We start from the raw sequence: 16,572 nt of genomic DNA, 5'->3' as shown, positions 1-16,572 counted from the left end.
TGGAGGCTAGAGCCAAGAGTTCATTTTGGACACAGCTGAGAAGTGCTTCCATGCTGTGTCCCCTGCTCCTGGCATGCTGGGCTGCCATGGCCCGTGACAGGAAGTGGTCAGAGGAGCAAGTGAACACACTGCTGGCCCTGGCCAGAGTGGCATCTAGACGTGTGGACACACCAGGCAGCCCAAAAACTCTGGAGCCGCTTCACACTGATGTCCTGGAGGGGTTGAAGAAGTATTGGAAAGACAGTTTATTTTCAAATTCCACTTGGCGTGCTAAATACTTCTCTAGTTAACTGCAATAACCTGAATTAACTGGAATGCTATTTCCAGCTTTTCCAGTGATGTTGTAACACCCCTGAGCTATCGCCCAGCAGGCCTGCCCCTTAATTGGGCTCTTCTGAATGACATCCTCTTTTGAGGTAATGCCAGGGAGCAGACTGGCAAACCCCCTCATTTTAACCCATCACTCCTCTCTCCCACCTGGAACCACACCCCGTGTTTCTAATGACTCACTCTGGGAATGGAGGAATGGTAAGGTGGAAAGAAAAAAAAATCTGCATGATGGGGCAAAAAATATTTCCAATAGAAGTGTCTATTACATTAATATACAATGTCATGGGAACACTAAAACCATTCAATGACTGAACTAAGAAAATGACAAGAAAGTGTTTTACTCATGAGGCAACGCACCTCTGGGAGCTTTCTTCGGTGTGCCTGTTGGTTTTATTCTATTTCTACCCTTCAGCCTTCCTGCTGGATGTTTTTTCTCTGAAATCATGTAGGCGCATATGTGTGTATGCATGTGTTTGCATGCATGCATGTGTGTGTTTGAATTGCAGTTTGCAGAGCTGATCCTCAGCTAGGATATTTCAAAGTTCATTCTACTGAACTGTGCAAACCACAAATTCTTACGCCATGGTTTCCATTTCAAGGCTAAATTATGTTGAATGAAAAGAAATGATATATTTTTTCAGGTATTTACATCTGAGCAGGAGTTCTCGAATTGTACAAAGTCATCGGAGAGAAAGAAAAACATTTCTGTGACAAAACACAAGACCCAGGAGGCAGAGAGAAACAAGTTTAATTTGGAAAGCTCACAATCATCCTGTGCCATGCTTCAGTACTGAGAAACTAAGTCGGACTAAAAATACACGTATAATTAATAAAATTTAATTCCTTACCCTTCCTCTCCCTAAAAAAAATAAATTACCTGACCTTCAAAACATGTCTGCGTCTAACTTCGTTAAGGGTCGCCTTTGTATGTTCTTTCGGGGGAAGGCTGATGGTTTAGTCCGAGCTGCCACTCAGAGCCTCCAGGTTAGAAGGTCTCCATTTATTTATCTTGGGCGCTCATATTAACCAGTTAAATGGTTGACTAGCAGTCAATGACTGAGAAAAACAGACATCTGAGAAGTAAAACATTCGGTACTTGAAAAATTACAGAAGTTCTTTGGTGGAGTTTGTTATTCACTAATTATTGACTAAGCTTAAGAAGTTGTATATTTTCCTAGCTTTGAAAATAATAAATCATTGGAAGCCCCACATGTCGCTCTCAATAGCTGGTAGAAATTGCTCTGCAGCCCTATCAAAAACAGGGATGCAAGGAGCTCGTATTTTCCATCTGCTGACATGCTCGCGATGAGAAACCCTGACACACACCCACCCACCCTTCAAACACACACACAGGTAAGAGTAAAACCAAAATGTAAAACTGTCCTTGATGGTCGTCGGTCATTGTGACTCTACACATGCGGGAAGGGCTTTCTTCACTTTAATGAGGTCAGAATCCCCCTTGAAAAGCAAATTCGCCAGCTGCCTTCCCAGCATGTGTCACTGTCCCAGGTTCCTCACATCTGTCAGTAACACCCCTGAAGTCGCTACAAGACATCAGTCATCACCAGCCCCCCTCTGGCTGTCAGCCCCTGTGGGCAATCTGTGACCACGGCCTGTCATCTCCACTCAGAGCCTCTCAGCTCACCCCGCTCGTCCACAGGGCAAAGGTTTTTACGTCTCAAAAAGGACAAGGTAATGCTGTGGTTAGAATATCTTGCCCAGGATCGCCACCCTAGGCCCTGCCTTCACTACCCCACAGCACACTTCTGTCCTGCCCTTGAGGACACAGGTCATTTCAACAGGATATTCTCTGGGGGTGAACGGGAGGAGCAGGTCCCTGCCAACACCTTGATTTTGGACTTCGAGCCTCCAGAACTGTCAGGGAATAAACTTCTGGTTTTTAAGCCATACAGCTTACCATACCTTGCTACAGCACCTACAAAACAAAAACGAAAAAACAAAAACCCTACCTGATATAAGGGCAGAGGGGATTATCCAGATAGTTAGAAGCTTATCTAAAATATGTAACTGAGGCCACAATGATCTTGAAGACCTAAATCGTCTCCACATTTACCTGTACTTGGGATACATATAGGTATATAAAATAGCCCCTGTGCAATTAATGATAATGGTGATCCTTATTTTTATAATTACATCCACCATTTATTAGGTGCCAAGTTCTGGTACTTCCACAGGTTATGTCATTCTCTTTTCCAGCAGGCAGGCATCGTTATCAACCCCTCTTCTTGCCTTAGGCACACAGGCCCCTCTTCCAAGGACAGCCCAGCCCAGGATCACAGGCTATTTAGGGTCTTCATTCGGAATAGAATCCCTGCACTCAGCACCAACCAATCACCTTCTGTTCTAGGACCCCTCTCCAAAACTCTATCAGAGGAGACGTCTGAGGAAACAAACCCACACCATCCTTCTTTGCTCCATGGCCACTCCTGCAAATGGCACTGTTGTGACAGGAAATTTCAAACAGATGCCCCTCGACCCTCAGTGCCCTTAAGGTGACTGACCATAAGGTCAGCACGTGGCCTCTTCATTTGGGCAGAGCCAGAGCCCAGGCTTTTTAATTGGTGGTGTCGTCTGTTGCAGCTGCAAGCGATTAGGGACAAATTCTTTTCAAAGAAAGCTTTTCTTTTGCTGTTGCTGTTGTTGCTCTTATTATGCCTGGAGACATGCAGAAGGGGAAATGCAAGCTTATTAAAAGTGTCAGGTAAGCAGACAAAGCATGTTTTACGAGGAAATGACAATAGGTTGCATTTATATCTAGGAAGAGTAAGACATCCAGGGAGACTCCAGGAGGAAGCTGAGGTAGAAATCTATGCTGATCACAAACGTGATCTTTAATGTCAGACTCCACACTGAGTTTCTCCCTCACTTTTCCCTCCAAAATTTTACTAAATTTTACCAGGAAGATAGCACCACATTTTTTATTCCACTTCAGTTTCCCCTTGGGTGAAGGAGACACCTTGGTGTGGAATAAGACAAACCTGTACTGTACTGAGAGCCTGATTTACAACAAAGGTACTAGAACTGTACCTTAATACAACTAAGGTACAACTAAGCCTGCTACCTTCATTCATGTTGGGAGATGAAACACTCAGCCCAGCCATGCCACAACTTTCTTCAAAAAATCTTGGCACTTCTTTATGGAGAAGGATAACGCCTTCAGGGTCAGCTTCTGAACCAGCCACCTAAAAAGAAACAAACAGTGCTTCATGCTCAACCACAATTTGGGGAGGGGGGGAGCGGAATAGCACTGGCACCTTAGCCATTCATTGTGCTGAACAGGCCAATGGTCCCCAATCAGGTGTAATTTTGTCCCTGGGGAAATTTAGCCAATGTCTGAAGACATATTTGATTGCCACAGCTGGGATGGGGGTGGAGTTCCACTGGCATCCTGTGGGTAGAGGACAGCGATGCTAAAAAGGACCCTACTATGCACATGGCAGATCCCACCAAAAAGAACTATGCAGCCAAAAAAGTCAATAGTGCCGTGATTGAGAAAACCTTACCTAATCAAGTTCCAAGTGACTTCAGGAGGCCAAATCCTCCCTTGGAAAATTGAGGTGTTATTAGGAAGAATATCCTAAGCCTTTTGATAGTAATTGTAACAGTTAACAGCATTTTGAACAAATGCAACGTCATTAGAAAAAGATTTGGTTTCCCCAGAAGAGAGTTTTGAAAAGAAACCACCCATTTCATCTCTTTTCACTGTCTTGGTTCCCAGAAAAGTCTCCTGTGCTTAGAGATGTCCTCCTGAGATGCTTCAATTATACTGTCTGCCAGGATGGAGGTTTTTCATCTTCCTTTCTTTTTGAAGCTCTCTTTCCTCAAAATGAAATTGTAGTTCTATGGATTCCAATATTTTTAAAATTGTAGCTGTACTCTGCTTGCAGAAAGGGCAGAAGACAGGACTAGAGCCATCCTGGTGCAGGGCCAGCCTGAACCATGACCCCCTAGGACTCCCCAAGTGTCACCCTGAAACCCACTGTCCAGTAGTGGAGCCACGAACGAGAGCTCCACGGGCCAGGAGCCTCTCCTGCTCGCGTGCCAGCCCACTCCACCACAGTGCATTCTGACCCTCTGACCCCCAAATACATGCTTTTGGAAATGTTTCTGTTATGTCAACTAATCTACTAGGTTCTGAGGAACAGCCACATTGGCCATCCTCCCTTGATGAATTCTAACTAATTAGAAAATCACTTATATGAACAATACCTAAGTCTATAAACAGTGGGAAGTAACCACAAAGCAGGTGATTTTATTTTTTTAAATCTATCATTTGGGCATGCTTTAGACGCTTCTCTGCCCACCTGACACTCACCTTTACTGTGTTGAAAATAATGCCATGCCTAGAAAGCAAAAGTTAGAAAGTTTTATTCTAATTTGTCAGTTGGAGTCTAGGAAATATGATGGTATAAGGCCAAGAGTGAATTCCACACTCCTAATTGTATGGGATGCTCATCTTTCTTCCAAACAGTCCAGAGCTGTATTGCCTGAAATGATGTATCTAAAATTGTAAAATGTGTTTGGATTTAAATTTCAAAACATCAGTAAAGAAAATAATTCTCAAATCCACAAGAGGCCATAAGAACTGAGCACCACCTACCTGGGAAGTTCTCAAAAATGCTATTTTCCACTGGAGACAAAATGCTCTGATTCTCCCAATGCCCCTCACCTCCTGGTATTCCCACCCTGGTGTAGTCTCCTCCCACACCGCACCAGGGCTGGCCCTGTATAAGCAACAGCATATGGCAGAAGTGATCACCTGACACTTCTGAGGGAGCTAGCTGCCATGTTGTGAGCAGTCTTATGGAGAGTTCCCCTCGGCAAGGCACTGAGGGAGGTCTCCAGCCAACAACCAGTGACAAAATGAGGACCTCCACTTAGGAGTTTGCAGAGAACTGAGGTCTGCCGACACCTGCGTGAGGAAGCTTGAAGAGGACCCTTCAGCTGAGACTACATCCCCAGCCAATAGCTTGACAGCTCATGAGACACCCTGAGCCGAGACCAGACAGCAAAGGCATTTCTGAATTCATAAACCTTAGAAACTGTATGAGATAAGTGTTTGGTATTTTAAGCTGCTACAGTTTGGGTTAATTTGCTACATAGCAATAAATTGCCTTAACCATATCCTCGGATCCAAAAGGAACCAATTATAAAGAATGGGATTCATTAAACATCTGAGGATGAAGGAATGAACAAGATTGGGGAGCTCCAACTCTGAGCACCAAGCAGAGGACCAAAGTCTAGTCTGGCGATGAGATTCCAGTTATTATCACAGAAAGGGATGGAGAAGGTGGCGGGAGAAAGCCACTGTGAGACCTCTGTAAGCTTCTAGAACCAGCTTGTTATTTTTATCTTCTATTTCTATGAAGTGATCAAAACGTGAAAGAAAAAAGGGCTGTGGACTCTTCACTGAGACAAAAAAAAAAAAAGACTGAACTGAGGAAAAGAGAGTCCTACTCTATAGCCAACTTTCGAGCAGTGGAAGAAACCCAAGACAAGGAAGCAGGCTGAGGCTCTGGGATCTCGTGCATGAAGGAAAAGGAGAAAATGTGGATGCAAGATAAGCCTGAAAATGGGGACTGGGAGCTTAACTTACTGAATTGCTCATTAAATACGCATTAAATGGGCACCTACTATATTCTAGACAGTGTGCTAGGGATGGTAATAACTTCACAATAGCATAATAAATAAAGAGAGGTGTGCATTTAATGTCAGGGGATCCTAGTAGAGAGACATTTTAATCATAATGGAAATGGGAGATCAGAAAAGGCTTTCCAGAGTAATTAGGATTTGATGTGAGTTTTGATGAACTAGTTAATGAGAAGAACACTAGGAGAAAAGCATCTATGGCAAATGTAACATGTAAAAAGGCACAGAAATGTTAAAGATTATGGTGTCCTGGGAGAAATGCAGATAACATAGTATACTTGGAAGGAAGAATATATCCAGGAGGATCATATACAATAATAATAAAGAGGTAACCAGGACAAAATCATAAAGAAATTTGTGGATGAAAGTATCAACTTTTAACTTAGAAACTGAAAGCTGTGGTTAACCATTGGAAAATCTTAAGCATGCATACATCCATTCATTCACTGACATTAACGGAGCATCCATCCTGGGCAAGGTGTTGTGCTGGGACACAGCTAGATACACATCACTGACAAGAAAAAATGTGGTCTCTGCCCTTGTTCCTTGCATGGTTCAGAGCGGGGGGAAAGTGCACTATTGAATTACAGTTTTAGGTAGAGTCCTTTAGTAATTTTGTGGGGTTGGACAGGAATGAGAGGGGAGAGGGAAGGTGAAGAGTTTCCCCAACATATTTCTAAAAACATCCTTATATTCTATCCCCCTCCACATTAGCCTCAACCTGCCTTTATATTTGCCAAACACACCTTTGAAAATTTAATTTCTAGGATAACAGTTGTGTGTGTGCCAAGCAAGCATTTTCCAAATCTATTTACCCTCTAAGCTCCTTCTCTCTCTCTGTGGCAAAAAAGACTAACTAACTAAATGTCAGAATTGAGTAAGACCCAGAGGATCATCCTCTGTGATCCATGCATGCTACAAACATGGAAACTGAGGCCCAGAGAGGGGAAGGAGACCCTTCTTGTTCTCAAGGCTGGTTGCAGCAAAACCAGCTGGACCTTGGGTCTCCAGGTTCCATGCCAATAGTTTCTCCCCTGCATTGCACAAACGCCATCATCCTCCAACTGCTATACTTCAATAACCTGCAAGAGCAGCATGCAAAAAAAAAAAAAAAAAAAGCCCAGAGCATGGCAGAGATTTTAGCCTCACTGAAATGGCTTCATTCGGCAGCTGTCCAGGACACTGCTAAGGCTGTTTTCCTCTACTCAATTAGACAGAGCACTGGGGGAAGATCAAGCGAAGAAATTCTCTGGGGTTCCATCTGTTAATTAAAGCCACCGTCAGATTTTCCACACTATGACAAATGATCAAAGATTTCTACTCCCTTTATCAACCTCCTATTTCAAGGCAACATTAGGCTAAATTACAAATAAGAAATAGTACGATCTATTTCAAAATGGAAATAAAACAGTCAAAAGGGACCAGATAAGCCTCATCACTTAGATATTTTCAAATTTTGATGCCAAGGAGCATCCATTTTTTTCAAAGGGGAGGAGTATCTCACTTTGGACAATTCTATCAATTGGTGAGCCTAGTCCCTTCCAGCCATGTTTCAATCACCTGCTGTTTAGTGTCTGAGGTCCTTCTGACACTGGATACATCAGTGACTGGCAAATTAACAGCCTGTGTCTATATTGACATTCGTGTTTCTCAACATAATGGTTAATTTATTTAATGAACAGTTTCAGTCCTCATTAAGAAGGTAAGATGTCAAAAAGTGAATTGGACTGGGCAATATGATAAATAGGTGGTGGGGTTTTTGTCCTCATTCCCAGAGTTAATTTTTTCTATTTCATTCATTTTGTAAACATGTGTTTTGAGTACCTACACATGTAGGTACTCGAGGGCCTCCGGCCAGAAGGCTCTCCCTCTACCCAAAAAAGAGTTCAAGCTCAGTGGGTATGTCATGTAAGCCGTTTCACAGGTACCCCACAATGACATGAGAGCCCAGAAACTCTGAGTCAAATGGAAATAGTTGAATAAAGTAGTAGCCATTAGTCAGAGGGCCGAAATGTCAACCCAAGCACAAATCAGTGAATCTGCTGGTCATTGGTAGACATTAGCCCTCCATAATAGAGACCAAAAAAAAAAAAAAAATCCAAGTCTATCCAACAAGGAGAGAACAAAGAATTGCCCATCCCAAACAACAGGGACAAGAAGAGTTCTATTTCACACAGACAGAACCGACAATTATCTCCCAGTAAGCTTTTTCAGTCATTAAGATGAGCACAAAATTTATCTTGCTTCCTCCTTTGTTTTGACAGAGTGTTCTCTCCACTTCTCAGAGCTCTGGCGACTTTCTGTCGCTCAACACAGCTCCCTGCAGACGTCTGTGCACCCTAATCACACAGTACATCCGTGGGAATTCCGAGTCCCTGGTGCCTGAACTACGGCCTGACTGTGCTGCTTTCTCAGTTAATATTCGCTGAATTGGAGTGAAATTCCAAAATGGAGAATGGGTTTCTTGTCATGGACCCGCCACCCCCCACCCTCCTCTCACTTAAGACCACAACTGTAGAGAGAAGTTGTTTAAAAGCGCTGATCCGGGGCCCCGCTGCATGTGTTTGAATCCTGGCTGGCACTCACTGCCTTGGGGCAAGTTACTAATCCATGCTGCGCACCAGTTTTCTCCTCTGTAAAATGAGGATAGAAATAACACTTCTTAGCATTGTTGTGAGAGCTAACATGTATTAATATATGGAAAAAATTCAGGAGAAAAAAAATACTGAGAATGCAGAAATTCTGCCAAATTTGTCCTTCTCGGGGGCAAAAAAAATGTACCAGGAAAATTGCTTCCTATTATAAGTGGATTTGCCATTTCCGGAAAGTTGCCCATTTGGGGGTCTGAGCCACACTGCAGCTGAGTCTCAGTCCCATGCTTCCAAAATAGTTTCCCTTCACTTTCTGTATTAAAGAGAAAGTCTACCAAAGACTAGGCAGTTTTACATAGCTCTGTGATTCATATCTCTAAAACAATGAAATTAAAGGAAAACTGACAGCCTCAATCATACTTGGAGTCTCTCATTAGGCTATTCCCTATTCTTTCAAATACATATTGCAGGAGGAGACTGTGAGCCCTGAGGAAGTAGGAACCACATCTTCTTTATCTATGATGGCACATCACCTAATACAGCATCAGACACATAGTAGGTCCTCAGTTACTGTTTCATGAATGAATAGCTCACTTTATTTCTCGTCACATCTTTTATATATTTCCGTGACATGGATAACTAATGCATATACACACATATGTGTGCATGCGTGAATGCGTAATTCCTCCCCATTTTATTGAAGTCACTGTATAGGAAGAAAAAAAACAGCTCCAAAGAGATTGTGTTGGAGGCTGTGGACAGAGCAGCAGGCCCAGACCCACCTATAACCAAAAGCCACTTTCTGGGGACACTATTGTCCCCAGGGAGGACAAAGACCTACACATTTTATTTTCTAATTTCCTGCAATGATATCAGAATCCAAACTTAAGAACTGTGCAACTAACACTGTAACTATTTCTAGTCCATTTAACACCGGTAATTCCAAAAATGCACCAGGGAGCAAACTCCCCTAATCCAATCCACAACATAACAGCGACCAGACAGAGACGGAGAAACTTCATCACACTGGGCATCCTTGGTTTGTACCCAGCACCCTCCTGGCTTCTTCACATCTGCACCTGGAGATGAGAAAATTCCCTTCTCATTCTCTCCTTGTTGTGGGAAAGAGGAAACATTATGAGATCATTTATCTTTATACGAGTAACAAAAACTAATGCAAATCTTGTTCACTTTGGTTCAGTTTTCTGTCTTCCTGCTGGGTGTTACCTTTGATAACCCAGGTACTAAACAAGGCTGTTAATTAGGTTTAAAAACTATTGCATGCAGATTAGGTCAAACATGTTCCCACATTGTATTAAGTTGGAAGGGAAAAAATTGGGGGAAAAAACCCTAAGTGGCAAAATAGCATGAATCCATGATGAACACAAGACTTTTTTAATAGGCATAAAGAGGTACTATTTACAATTTCTTTCTTCTTCCTAAATATTTAGTTATAAAAGGAATTTTACCAAGAATTTAAAAAGAAACGTTTAACTTTAGGTCATTTTAAATTATGAGAGGCAGAGAACTCCATTACTTGAAGAAAGTGATTCAGAGAAAGGGGTGTCAAGAAGAGTGGTCCTGCAGGAAATGGAAAATGGGAAATAAAGTCTTTTGCAGGTTTAATATCAAGACCATGTTTTTAGCTTGGTTATGCTAAAATACACATGAAAAATGTATATGAGATTTCTGTTTGTATTTTCTATGAAGTCAATTTTCTTCAGCTTGCATTGCTTTTTTCTGAAGTAATCAGATCCTATTTTTGCCCAGCGTTTAACTCAGGTACTACTCACTCATCCTGTCATCAGTGAAACTCCTGTTACTCTAGACTGCTCAGAGCACATAGAAGTAGCTCTACTGCCACCTGATGCCAACACCTGGAAATTGCAGGCGCAGATTTTCAACCCAAAATTGCTTGAATTTGAAAACTTTAAATTTGCATGACAAAGACAGCTTCGTACTTTCACAAAGAATGCAGCTTTGACTGACACCACTGCAAATGAGAAAATGTAATGACTAAAAAATCTCAGTAAAGGCATAAAGGAGACAGTTTCCCAGTCTTGATAAAATTACCAAGAAAAGATTTCTACTCAAGTTCACTTCATTGTTATAGTGTTGCAGTGTAAAATCTTGTGCTTTTTTTCCTCCTTTGGCAGAAACATTTCCAGAGATTTGCACCATTCCTTACACAGCAGTTGAGACACTTGCACAGGTCAGGTACTCCAGTACAGCAGCGGGAAGGACGAGATCCAAAGTAGTTGTGACTCATGTAAGACAGAAATTTCTTCTCTCAAGTAAAAACCAGGGTACAGATATTTGATAACATTAAGTAGTTATTGTTAAGTTTTTTAGGTATAACAGTATGGTGCTTTTTTAAGTCCTCAAATTTTTGAGAGGATGGGGGAGTGGGAGTGATCGGGTAGGTAGCCAAGGGCTGGTATAGTTGCTTCAAATTATCAGAGATATTTTGTTGGTCAGTCTCAAGGTCCAAGACAGTACTCCTGCCATCATCATACTTTTATTTCACATTGGAAAAAAAAAGGGGGGTCGGGTAGTAAAACACATTCTTTCCCTAGAAGGCCTTGATCTGGACATTGTACACATTACTTCCATTCACTTCCCATTGCCCAAGACTGTAGTCACATGGTTACATTTAGAAGTCATCTGGGAAATGCAATCGTTAAGTGAGCAACCATACATCCAACTGAAATTTTTATTACTATATAATTATACTGCAAAGATTTAAAAAATTGGAGGGCTCCGCAATATTTAGATTCTCTTCTTTAATCTACTCTAGATGTACTTAAATATGGATTGCTTCACAGAAAAAAACTAGAAAACTGTTTCAAAGTAAAAGAGGCTAAGGAGACACAACAAGTGAATGCAATGCATGATTTGGAGGTTTTATTTTGCTATAAAGAACATTACAAGACAGTTAGCAAAACTCAGGTAAGGTTTGTAGATCAAATAATGGTATTGTGCTAACATTAATTTTCTGATTTTGATAACTGCACTATGGTTATGTAAGGGGATGTCATTATGAGGAAACACACACTGAAGAATATATAGAAAGAGGTATAATTTCTGCAACTTTTCCTTCAACAGTCAAATTTATGTACATACAGAGAGAGAGAGAGAGGAGAAAAGAGGAGACAAAACGAAAGTGGTAAATTATTCGTATTTGGAAAATCCCAATAAAAAGTATCTGGGAAGACTTTGTACTATTCTTATAACTTTGCAATGTCTTAAGTCATGTCAAAATAAGAAGTTAAAAACAGTACTACCTTACTTCTGACTCACATTAGTTCACTAGATTTTTTTAAATGTGGTTCATTTGCAGTTTAGCCTTTATATAACACCTTGGTTGCTGTGAAATTTCAGAAAATTTAGTAGACTTAGTTTCTCTATTTGCTTTAAGACTCCACCCCACCCCCCACATATTAACATCAGCAGAGCAAAAGTGGAGAAGTTATGATTTGCGGCATTATATGTGGTGAGAAGAGCCTTGCACAGTGGCAGCATTGCAGCCAATGAGGTTTATCCAAGGCGCAATTATTGCTCATTGAAACAAAGGCTGAGAAGAGGCCACACTCATGCACAGATGTAGGTTTCTAGACTACCTAGGCAGGGACCCAGAGGAGGCTGCAAGGAGGCTTCCTGGCCCAGGAGCAGCTGCAGAGACTGTCTCAGCTTCTCTCTCTGCCAGAGTTGGGAGAGAACCCCCAACGCTTGCCCGTTCATTCAGGCTTACATCACCAAGACACTAGCAATCTACAAGCTTTCATTTTGGGAATGCCTAGGAGATGCAGGTCCTCCCAGGTCTTAAACCAAATTCAGCATCGGCTAAGGCTTCATGCCTTATCCTTGTCAGAGCAGACAAAGCCATTTCGGTGCCCAGGTGTCCCAGGACAATGCTCCAGCATCCACTGTGGCAGAAAGCCAATTTCTCCATACAGACACTCTCCAAATTGTAATTGAAGACATCATGTTCCACAGTCCTCCTGGAGAAATGTTCCTCGCATCAGATCTATCCTATCACAAGCAGTCCAACCTGCTGACTCTTCCCCTCCCCCAGTGGTGACCTCCACCTTTAACATGGGCCAGAGAACTTCATTCAGACAGAAACCTACCCAGCTCTGCAGTCCCAGCTGTCAGCAACAACGACTGGTCCTTGTCCAGGATCAGTTATGTTTCCATTTCATTTTAAGTGCCGAGCTGCCACATAGTTCCTAAAATGTCACACCCCCCTCAACATGCCCCACCGCACCCCAGTGGTTGTAACAGTTCCTATTAGCACTTCCCAGAGGAGGCACATCAAAGGAAGAGCCAGGACTAAGTGGAGACCCTGCCCCATATGTGAGCCACCATCCAGCTGTGTTATGTCGGGCTGACTTGAAAGCAGCAAGCAACCCTCCTCTCCAGCAGCCCATTAGGCATTGGCAGCAAGGAGCACCTCCTTTGCAGGAATCACTCATAAATAGGACCCTGGGGAAGGGGGCCTCTCCTCCTTTATGCCTAGCTGCACTCAAAGGGAAAAGTAAACTTATAAATGTTTTCAATATTTGCAGCTAATAATGCCCTAAATTTGCCAGGTAACATCCACACTTTCTCCTCCCTTTGGATTTGAAAAACTCTTCTTTTCAAACACATGCTCCCACGATTTGGGGATTTCCTGATAGAGATGCTCAGTTCCTTTAAATGTTGGTTTATTGGGTTGTTTGGTTGGTTGGTTGGGTTTTAATCGGAAGTGCTTCACAGGGATGAATTAAAGAGTATTTCCTCTTCAGTTGTCCCCTAGAAGAGCTGGGCAGCCAGATAGGTTCAAACATTACCCAGCATCGCCACAGACTTGTGATCCACCCGTGGGAAATCAGCTTGGACAACAAAGGAAATTTTGCATGTTCTAGCCCTGAACGCGGGCGATTTCTATTTGGTCTCAATCCTATTGCTCTGCTTTAATTGAATTCATGATCCCTATAATGGCTTATACCAGCTGCAATGGAAGCAATGACATAGATTCTACTTGACCTTCCTCCAGCCAGGCACTCAGAAGCCAACACTTCAAGGCGGGCCCCTGTTTTAATGAAACAGACTATTTCAAGCTGCTCTAATCATAAGCTACAACACATTGGAGGCTGTGGCTATTTCCTCACCACTAAACTTGCATCTGGACCCGTCGATGGCCCTTTTCCCTGCATGACGGCTGATCTGATGAGAAAAAAAATTGCTTTGGCGAAAGACATGTGTTCCATTTCCTGACCTTGGCAGCTCCAAGTTTTGCAGGACTCTCTTGAAGCCACCACTGAGCAAATCTCTTTATTTCACTGTAAATTTGTTGAAAAGGAGAAAGAAAGTTGCAGAAACACTTGCAAGTAAACAGCCCCTGAAATCAATGAAGACAGAGAATTACTCCCGTCCCTAATCCCTTTTTCCTCCCCAGAGGACTGCCCATAACTTTGGCCTCATTCTAACACTGGGACTGATTCTCTCCCTACCTTTGACAGGGCATAATACAGCACATCCCAAGGACCCAGAGTTGAAGGGGCACTTGGGAAATGCCACACCCATACTCTTCAGAACACTTCTGTTGAAATTGGCATATTCTAAGTCACGTGGAGAACCACTCACCACTCGCTGGTGAGGCTGGGGCTTGCACCGCCTTCAGCCAAGTGGTTTTTACAGCTGCTCGGGAAACTGATATAATGAGTGTGGAATGGCCAGTCTGCTCAAAGTCAGCCCTCTGTGGCTGACTTTGCACTGGGGCACACAGTTTGCACCATGAGCATGCCTAGCAAGTTATGACGTCATGACAGGGCCAAGTAATCAACCCTGTCTAGTATCACTTCATACTTACTCGACATTTACTGGTGTAGCCTAGAGATTAATCCTAAGGTCTCTGGTTTGAATCCCAACTCTGCCACTTAACTAGCTGTGGGACCTTGAGCAAGATACTTTACTTTTTTACACATTTATTTTCTCATCTGTAAATACAAACTACTTCACAGAGTTGTGAGAATTCAGTAAGTTAATACTTACAGTATTTAGAACAGCACCTGCCACTTATTAAGCTCTCTGTAAATATTAGCTTTGTCATTAAAGCTAATCTTAATATCTATTATCTGTACTAATTCTGACCATGTCCACCAGGACCTGGAAGAACCCGAATGAAGGCCCACCCATTTTTGGCTGCTATCCTGAGCTGTCCTAAATGGAGCCAGAACAGGGTCGATAAAGAGCTGGGATAAGGGATAATTCTAAATGTCAACTTTGAGCCTCTGACACTGATTCCTTCCCACCCACCATGAACCCTCATACAAATGTCCCCATTTCCCCCCCTTTGCCCGCCTCCATCCATCCCCTAACCCCCTTCCCTCTGGCCGTCACTTCACTATTATCTATGTCTATGAGCTATGCGTGGATGTTCTCTGGCTAATCCCTTCACCTTCTCTCACCCCGGCCCCACCCTGCCCCAGCAGTTGTCAGCCTATTCCACGTGTCCAGACCTCTGTTTCTATTTTAATCATCAGTTTTCTTCTGTTCATTAGATTATACATATAAGATTATGTGGTATTTGTCTTTCTGTGACTGGCCTATTTTACTTAGCATGATAATCTCCAGGTCCATCCATGCTGTTACAAAAAATAAGAGTTCCTTCTTTTTTTAACAGATGAGTAGTATTCCATTGTGTAAATGTACCACAGCTTTTTTTATCCACTCATTTACTGATGAGCACTTGGGCTGCTTCCAGATCTTGACTATTGTGAATAGTGCTGCTATGAACATAGGGGTACATATATTCTTTTGAATTGGTGTTTCAGGATTCTTAGGATATATTCCCAAAAGTGGGATCTCTGGGTCAAAAGGCAGTTCCATTTTTAATTTTTTTGAGGAAATTCCATGCTGTTTTCCACAGTGGCTGTGCCAGTCTGCATTCCCACCAACACTGCACTAGGGTTCTCTTTCTCCACACCCTCGCCAGCACTTGCTGTTTGCTGGTTTATTGATGGTAGCCATTCTGGCAGGTGTGAGGTGATAGCTCATTGTTGTACTCTTCTTTCAATACCTTTACAGGCCGTAAGGCTTAGGGCTTCATTAGTGGCACTGTTTAGCCTCACCCCTAAACAGTGCATGAAACGATCTTATAGAGGCATGCTGTTTACAACTCAAGTGTTAGTCTGCTTCTCCTGGCTGCCACAGAGTTTGTGTAAGGTTGGTGCAAAGTATGTCAAAAAAAATTCTTCAGCTATGATGGATTGACATTTTGAAAAAATATTTACAAGGGGTCCTGGCTGGTGTGGTTCAGTGGATTAAGCACCAGCCTGTGAATCAAAAGGTTGCCAGTTCAATTCCCAGTCAGGGAACATGCATGGGTTGCAGGCTGAGAGGCAACTCATCCATGTTTCTCTCACACATTGATGTTTCTCTACCTCTCTTCCTTTCTCCCTTCCACTATCTCTGAAAATAAGTAAATAAAATCTTTTTTAAAAAGAAAAGAAAAAATATTTACATGGTTAATTTAAAGTTGCTTTTGAGCTTTTGAAATAAATCATTACTATTTCATCCCATATTTTCCTACATCATGGAGCAATGCAAGAACAGTGAGCCAGAACAGGAAAGACTGGCTTTTAGTAACTTATATCATTTATTAATCATGTTACCTTGGACAAGTGAATTTCAGGATTCACACCTAGCTAAAATACAGGCAAAAATGCCTAAGTCCATTTTATTGGGTGTTATAGGATCCAGTGAGGCAATATATAGTTGGCCAAAGAGTTCATGCAGTTTTTTCCATAAGATGGCTCTAGTAGTGCTCAGTTGTCTTTAACTTCATTCAAAACAATTTTGTTAGATTGTATGGTGACAGCTGTGATATCAACATGCATTTAAAAAAAACTTATCAAAATTGGTGAATTTTTGTGTTGCCATTTCAATACTGAAGATGGAAGAAAATAAGTAACATTTTCAGCATATTATGTTTTAT

General features: G+C 42.2%; 1 pseudogene; it reads left to right on the top strand.

Moving 5' to 3' along the window:
- Positions 1 to 12,092: 12,092 nt before the first annotated feature.
- Positions 12,093 to 12,163, top strand: LOC112308110 (U4 spliceosomal RNA; annotated as a pseudogene).
- Positions 12,164 to 16,572: the final 4,409 nt, after the last annotated feature.

Source organism: Desmodus rotundus, chromosome 2 (genome assembly GCF_022682495.2).
Source record: "Desmodus rotundus isolate HL8 chromosome 2, HLdesRot8A.1, whole genome shotgun sequence".
Lineage (NCBI taxonomy): Eukaryota > Metazoa > Chordata > Mammalia > Chiroptera > Phyllostomidae > Desmodus > Desmodus rotundus.
Note: the sequence above shows the minus strand (reverse complement) of the source record. Positions and strands in the feature narration are given on the sequence as shown.